The following is a 7848-nucleotide window of genomic DNA, read 5'->3' on the forward strand; positions in this document are numbered from 1 at the left end:
TAGCCATTTTCACTTAGTCATAGTAATTAAAAGTTGTTAGTATTTCAATTGTCACAGTAATAGTAAATAACATTTACATAATGTTTTACAGACTACAAAACAATGTCACATGTGTAATCACACAGACTCACAGTACCTCTGTGAGAACTCGCGGGCAAGCCTTACCAGAACTCCCATTTCACAGATAAGAAAACAAAGGTTAGGGGAAGTTTGTGCCTGGTCAAAGGTCATCCACTTGTAACAAAAGAACCAGAACTCAAACCCTCTAGTGCCTCCAGGCTTTCAAATTATGTTTCTCTTACAACTTCTTAACTGAGTCAGAGTCTTAATTGCTTCCTCCTTTGTGAGCATACAGAATCCTGTCTCTTCCTCAGAAAAAAAAAGAGAGAGGAAGGATGCTGGTTATTTTTTCTCTGCTGACTTACAGTAACATTTCACAAATGCTTCGTCATCTAATGGCCATTCAACGCACTGATGCTCCTAAAATTTAAATTGAAGTTTAGTTGTCTCCTCCCTCTCATTAAATACGTGAAAACTCAAATGTGTTGGAGGTACTTAAAATGCAGTGAAACCCTGATTAGTGGAGTACTTGTGTGTATTAAAGAACCCATCTGTGATGGCAATCGCCACTAATTCATATGGAACGGCAGTCCCTATTTTTTTTTTAAGGGTTGTCTTCCTAAAGTTATCGGTCATTTGGAACTCAGAATGTGTTTTGTTATAGAAAAAATATTTTACAAATAATGGCTGGGCACCCCAGCCTACCCATCTAACTAGGGGCTCTAACAGCCCCAGATCCTTTGGAGCCCCAAAACCTCAGTCTGTCCTGATCCTCAGCTTGAGTCTTTGGAGACCCTCCGAGGACTGGTGTGGGGAAGGAGAGTGCAGAAAGCAGGCAGATTTCTTCCACAATCACAGCAAGAGGAGGTTCCTGCAGGATCAAAGTGTTTGCTGTGAACCTGGGACTACCTGAGTGGGAAATTCACATTTTCTTTCTTTATTCATTTTAATAGGCAAACTTTTTTTTTTTTTTCCGGTGAGGAAGATTGGCCCTGAGCTAACATCTGTTGCCAATCTTCCTCTTTTTTTCTTTTTTCTTCTCCCCAAAGCCCCAGTACATAGTTGTATATCCTAGTTTTAGGTCCTTCTAGTTCTTCTACATGGGATGCCACCACAGCATGGCTTGATGAGCAGTGCATTGGTCCACATCCAGGATCCAAACCGGTGAACCCCAGGCTGCCAAAGCAAAGTGTGTGAACTAAACCACTCGGCCATGGGGCTGGCCCTGGGAAATTCACATTTTCTGTATCAGACATTCTTGAGGAGTAGGAGGAAGAGGAGTTAAGACTCCTCTTGGCTGCAAATAAAAAGTTATGTTCACTTAGGCGGGAGGAGCAGTTCCAAGGACACCCCATGGAACCCAAGGAAGTCTCCACTCCCGTCTCTCTCACACTTTTCTCTGCTTCTCTCTGCTATCTACTTCATTCTTCTGTCTGGATCCAGCTTTTTCTGCTCTTCAGTCCTCGTGGCACATGGTCGTCTACACCTTACAATCTCACGTATTATATGTAGTTCCTCTTAAAAGAGAAAGGACTTTGCCTCAGGTCTAAATTCCCAGGCAGAGGTCTCCGATTGGTTTAGCTTGACTTGGGCGTTCACCTTTGGACCAACCACCTTTATGATGGGAAAAGAGGGAGAGCCCGGTCCAGGGTAAGCTCACTGAGCGGGACCCTGAAGGGAGGGCGGGAAGCTTCGGGAAAGAGGGCCCAGTCAGGGAACCCAGAGATGGAGGAGCTACTGGTGTTCGTGTGCTTGGCGTTTCTTTGCATGGACACAAGTCTTTTAGCCATTTGCCTTTTAGAAATAGATCATTAACAAACTACTTGGAGGCGTCACCTGATGCTGTTGTTGCAATTGTAGGACTCCAAGGGCCCTGACTGAGGGGCTGCCCGTCGTCGTTCTCCTACAGCATCAGCTCCTATTTTTAGGGCAAAGATTTCAGGCAAGAGACATTTTATTGTTCATTCTGTGTATTTCCTCCCACCTGACATCATTTTTGTATTTCACAGGAGGGAAAAGAATCTGAAGATATTTGAAAAGAGACTTAAAACTAAAATGCCAAAGGAAAAGTGAATGAGAAGATTCCTGAGATGTAGCTTACCATCTTACTAAAAAATTACTAAAAATACTGCAACTAGTGTCTATGAAAGTGTCGGTCAAGGCTCTTCCTGGTACAGATGGCACGGCCAGGAGTTCAGCGTCCGAGATGATCATATAATTCAGTCTGGCTAGTTGGCATTGCGTCTATAAAAATAAAACTAGTTAATGGTTTCAAGGAAAAACGCTTCTCGAGTTTTAGTCGCTCACTTCTCTTGTAACTGTTGAAAGACTGCCTTATTCAAAAAAAAAAAAAAAAAACAGACTGCCTTATTCAATTAAATATGGCGTCTTGTTCCTTTCAGTGAGGAAGGAGAGAGTTCTCTGATGCTGATTTAAATACCCCTGGGTGAGAAATCTCTCTTCTCTCTGCCCTGGGGACGGGTGTACTGAAGTGCGCAAGGGCTGGTGCTCGTTACTTCACGTCACAAGCCTGCGTCTCAGTTAGAAGTGATGGATCCGGTGCTTCAAACAGTTATCACCAACAGAGGGGGAACTGTTTGATGAATTCTCTGACAACTCTGGAGCAATAGTTACATCACTTCCTCCACATAAGTTCTCTTAGACTCTCTGCTCACAAAAAACCTCACATGGGTTTCAAAACTTTGTTTGTGAGTGTTTGAACACTCCCACAAAGAGACTTCCGAGAAAGAAGCCTCAGTCTGTTTAGCTGGAAGGACCGACGTAATCTGGCGGTAAGTCTCATCCTTGCTAATGGATCCTCCCTTAGACTCTCTGGGCAGCTTGGCCAAAGGCGTTTGGAAGCCGAACTTCACAGCCTCCACCGCAGGCCGCTGGCACGCGAGAGACCCAGCCCGCTCTTCCTCCCGTCAGCGAAGGCCTTTGCACAGTCTCCGTTTTTACCTTCACTCAGCCTTTTCTATTTCCCCACAGCCTGAAGCGGGGGGAGGTTTGTAGGAGAGTCAATAAGAACCCCACATGTCGTGTTTTCATACCCAGACTTATTTGCTTGCAAGGGAACCTCCTCAGTGGCCACCACATCCCCCCGAGGAAGATGCCCACTCAGTTTACTCCTGTGCTCCATGAAGCTGCAGCTTGGGCCGCATCATGAGCGGGTCTGGGAACAAGACTGCTCTTTCTGTCCGTTGTCACACATCCGTCTGAACTCAAAAGGGCCTCCCTTAAACCAGGAATTTCTATTCTTCTGGAAACGTCTTTCTTTTGCATTTGCAGTGCTGTGGTTTAAAGGTGACAAACGGCGTGCCTACCACTAAAGTCCAGCGGGCGGGCGGGCGGGGGGGACCCAGAGAGGAAGGCCTGGAAAACTTGGAAGGTGAGCCTGCGCTTCTGCAAACACACAGACTGGAGCTCTGTTTCCTTGGTACAAGTTCTAGAAGACACAGACACATCCTGTAACTCCTCTGCAGAGCTGAATTACAGTAAATGGGCCAGCACAGGTACCTGTACTTATGAGGTAGGTGTCTGTTTAACCTTCCGTGTTCAAACTGTCCATCAAGAAAAAGAAAAATTAAGAAAGGAGACGGTTACTTGGAAAAGAACTAGCAAGCATGGTTCGTGGGTCAGTTCAGATCCACCAGGAAGCAGAGGCCACCGAGATGGAATTAGGTGAGCAGGAGATGTACTGAAGGAAATGCCTGTACAGAATAGAGGCAGAGAGAAGAGGAGGCCGGGAGAGTCTTTGCATTGCAGTGCTGGTGTGAGCCCTGGGCAAGGAGGATGGGGTAGGAAGAGCCTCCGAGAGCAGGGCGGCTCTGAGACAGTCCTGGCCAGCCTGATGGGGAAGTCCACGGCAGTCGCTGACGGACAGAGGTGTCCTGGGAGGGGCGGGGACGGCTCAGCTTTCGCAGCCAGCTCTGCGCCATCCCTGGTGGCCTTCCGTGTGAAGTGTGCAGTAGCTCCCAGACACAGCACCTGCGGCCGCCAGCCCACTGCTCTCCTCACGGTGAGTTCATTCCTGGAGGGAGCCCTAAGCATGAACCCACATGGTTCCCACCGCAGTCTACACAGACTGCAGCACGGAGAGTGACTTCTCCATCCCTTTTCAGGGTGTGGTTCTTCCAGGCTTCCAGTGGACTTCTCCTCCTGAGGGGGACCTTAGAAGAGGAAGGTGAAGTACACAAACCACAGCCCCCATTGCTGCAGTTGGTCTTGAGGCCACAACTTGTGTTTATCTTCTCTCTCCTCCACTATCCACTCTTGAGTCTCCACATGCGATGCTGTCACCGTGCAGGTGTGGACAGCTTGCTTCCCTGGTGGTGCATCTCAGCTTCATTCCAGAGGGGCCCAGGCCCTTGGAATCATACCCTTCAGACTGGGGCTGCTGTGTATGTCCATCCACAGTTAGAACTGGGAGAGAGAACCCCCGGAGGTACGGAGGGGATCGCCTGGATTCCTCCCTGCCTGCCTGCCCTGCTTGTGCAAGAGCAGCCTTAGCTCCTCCCGCTGCTCAGGGTCGCTGATTCCAGCCAGAACGATGACGACTCGTCTCGCCTGTTGGTCCCTGGACACAGGAGTCTGGAGTGCCTACTCAGCATTCATAGATTATACTTCAGTGGCACTGTTGTATGTCCCCTAGCAAAAGTGCACTCCCTTTGGGCACCTGAACCTCTACCCCTGCAAAGCCCAAAGTGGTAAGGTTGGGAAGCACAAAGATCCCCCATGAGTCACTGCGAGTGATGTTAAGTGGGCCCACTCTTGCTTCCACCCCTTTGTTCTTGGACCCGTGCATTCTTCCTATGAGTGACATAACATCTGAAGGTCTCTGATGTGGTGTATACACTGCACCCTGAAGGATGGCGCCCCATCCCTGCTGAGTATTGCTTACAAGCTGGCGTGTCAGCTGTGCCTTCTCTCTATCAGTTTAGCTAATGTTAGATATTGTAGTACATAGTACAACCAGTGGATCCTATAGCCAAGGGGTCATTTCTGCACCTCCCTCACTGCACAGTGGGTTCGCTGACCGGATGCTGTGTTGTGTGGGATTTCATGCCTACGGATCAGGCATTCTGTAAGTTTCCAGATAGTGGGGCTGACTGAGGCTCGGTGGGCAGGAAAGGCAAACCCGTATCCAGGATAGGTATCTATCCCTGTGCAGACAAAGTGGACGGAAGGGGCCACTGTGGTCACCTTGCCAAGTGGCTAATTGGACTCTTCTAGGAATAGAGCTGTATTGGAGGCTCAGTTTCTGTTGTTGGCACATTGGACATTTAGAGCAGCAGGAGCTAGATGAGCTTTGGTAAATGGGAGTCCATGCTACTGGGCCCACGCATAGCCTGTGCCTCTGTCCCCTTCCATTTGTCCGTTGTGTCAGTTCTCGGGTGGTTGACGGCAAAGACTGGCTAACGTAAACTAGCCAAGCCTCTTTTGTCTACTTGGTTTTCTAGTGCCTCCTCAAGGCTGAATGCTTTTGGGTGGGCATTAACATGTAACAAAATCTTCATGCTTCTCGCCCACTCCCGTATATCCATCCACATGCCTCTGCTTTTTACTCCTTTGTTTCCAGTCTTCCAGTCCCTTCCCTTTGAGGGTCACTGCACAGGAAAGTGTATATATTTACCTCTCAAGCAGTCACCTCTCCTTCCACACAAAGTGAATGACCTTGCAAAGCCTGAGGGTCTATGCACTGGGAAGTTTCTGAGCCAGTGTCTGTTTTTGTCTTGCACCCACAAACTGAGCAAACCTATCCATAAATCACGCTTGGGCTTTTCCCTCTCCCTTCAGCTGGTTGGGTCCCTACAGAGAGTGAAGGAAGTGGGTGAATCCGTGGTGGGTGCCACGGGGGTCTGGGGTACCTGCTTGTGCAGCTTCTGCCTCTGCTCCTGCTCAGGCTCAATCCGGGATGTACCATTTCCATTTGATGATGGACTGCTCTGGGCTTGTCCAACGTTATGACTTGGAGGATCCAACAGAACCCAGCTCCTAATAGGCAATTCTAGAGGTAAGCTCACTTGGTCCCCCACGGCCAAGGGTTCCATCCCCACCAGGGCCTGCTAACGCACCAGGAGCTGCTTCCCAGAGATGTTTAACTCTCTGCCACAGACGGCATGGCCCTGCTCCTGAAGTCCCGGGCCCTGAACTGTGAGCCTCCCGCTGGGGCTTGCTGTAAATCCCATACTGCATCTCTTCCCACCTCCAACACCGTAGGCCGTGCCAGGTAGTACGCTCAGGTAACAGGGCTGCTTGCGCCACAATCTGTCGTTGCTGTAGAGACCTTTTGTGGTCTAGGCCTCACTCCAAGACAGCAGCCTTCCATGTCACCTGGGATGGTGATGTAACATTCCTGGGTATGGAATATGTTGCCTCCAGTGCCCGAACAGGTCACTAGGCATTGTGTTCCCCTCTTTGTAGCAGGAGATGCAAGCAGCAGCACTTTGTATTTTACTTCGGAGCGGTTGTCCCGGCAAAGCCCTGACTATGGAGGCGACAGATCCCTGAATCTTCAGAGGGTTTGTCTCCCCTCCTCTGGTGTGCATGTCTGCTACCAAGGTTTCCCACACACTGGCCACATCTTGCGCATCCTGCCTGACCGGCACAGGGCCATCGATGTAATGGATCGGTGTGATGTTCTCAGGGACGTTTGGATGGCCCAGATCTATATCTGAACTATATATAACAGAGGACAGGAGAGTTAACACATCCCTGGGGCAAAACTATAAATAAATATTGTCCATTCCACACAAATGCAAACTGCTTCTGATCCTCTCTTCTAGTTGGAATGGAAAATAACTCATTTGCCAAATCAACCACCTCATACCATGTACCTGAGGCCTTATTAATTTTGCTCTAGCAAGAACAACATGGCTGGCACAGAAGCTGCCATCATGGCTACTACTTGGTTGGGCTCCCAGGAGCCCACGGTCACTTTCTGTGTTCCAGGTTGGTGAATTAAACAGGGATAAGTTAGGGGCCACAAATGCCCTGCATCCTTTAGATCTCCAGTGGTGGCACTAATCCCTACCACCCCCACTCACACCCTCCCCCCAGGATGCAATATTGGTTTAGACTTGCTATCTTGCTGGGGGCAGGCAGTTTGGCAGGTTGCCATTTCAGAGGCTTCTACTTGACCTTCCGCACTGTGAGAATTCTTACCCAACAGACCAAGGGCCGATGGAGGGACTAGGCCAACTGCCAAGTGGGTCAATCCCAATTATATACCCAGAAACTGAGGAAATGGCCACCAGATGGGTCTGCAGACTCAGGGAAGCCACTGCAAGTCAGACTTTAGCCAGAACTCCATTTTATCTGGTCCCCATATCCCCCACTCTAACTGTGGGGAAAGGTGCATGACAATGCTTCAGGTTTCCAGATGTCTGTGTCAACTCAGGAGCTGTATCCAATAGTCCTTGAAATGTCTGCGTATTCTCCTTTCTCCAGCGTACAGTCGCCCAAGAAAATAGCCACAGATTTCTTTGGAAATGACTGAGAATCCCGACAGCATTACTTGCCACGGTGTTCCAGGGTCCCGCTCCTGAGGACCTGGCCACCCCTTCAGTCAAGGGCTTCCTGACTGATAATCGGCTCGGACCCAGGAACTGAGTGAGGGATCGTGACTTTTTGTTGGAGTGACCAGTCTCAGCCCCGCTCCTTCATTCCTGCCTTATTCTGATTGTAGATGTTGACCAGCGCCCTTCCGGTTAGGAAGAACACCGAGAATGGGAAGAAGGCTATGGAGTATTTTAAATGCTATCGTTAAATGTCAAAGGTGACTCA

Source organism: Equus quagga, chromosome 1, assembly GCF_021613505.1.
Source record: "Equus quagga isolate Etosha38 chromosome 1, UCLA_HA_Equagga_1.0, whole genome shotgun sequence".
NCBI classification, from domain to species: domain Eukaryota; kingdom Metazoa; phylum Chordata; class Mammalia; order Perissodactyla; family Equidae; genus Equus; species Equus quagga.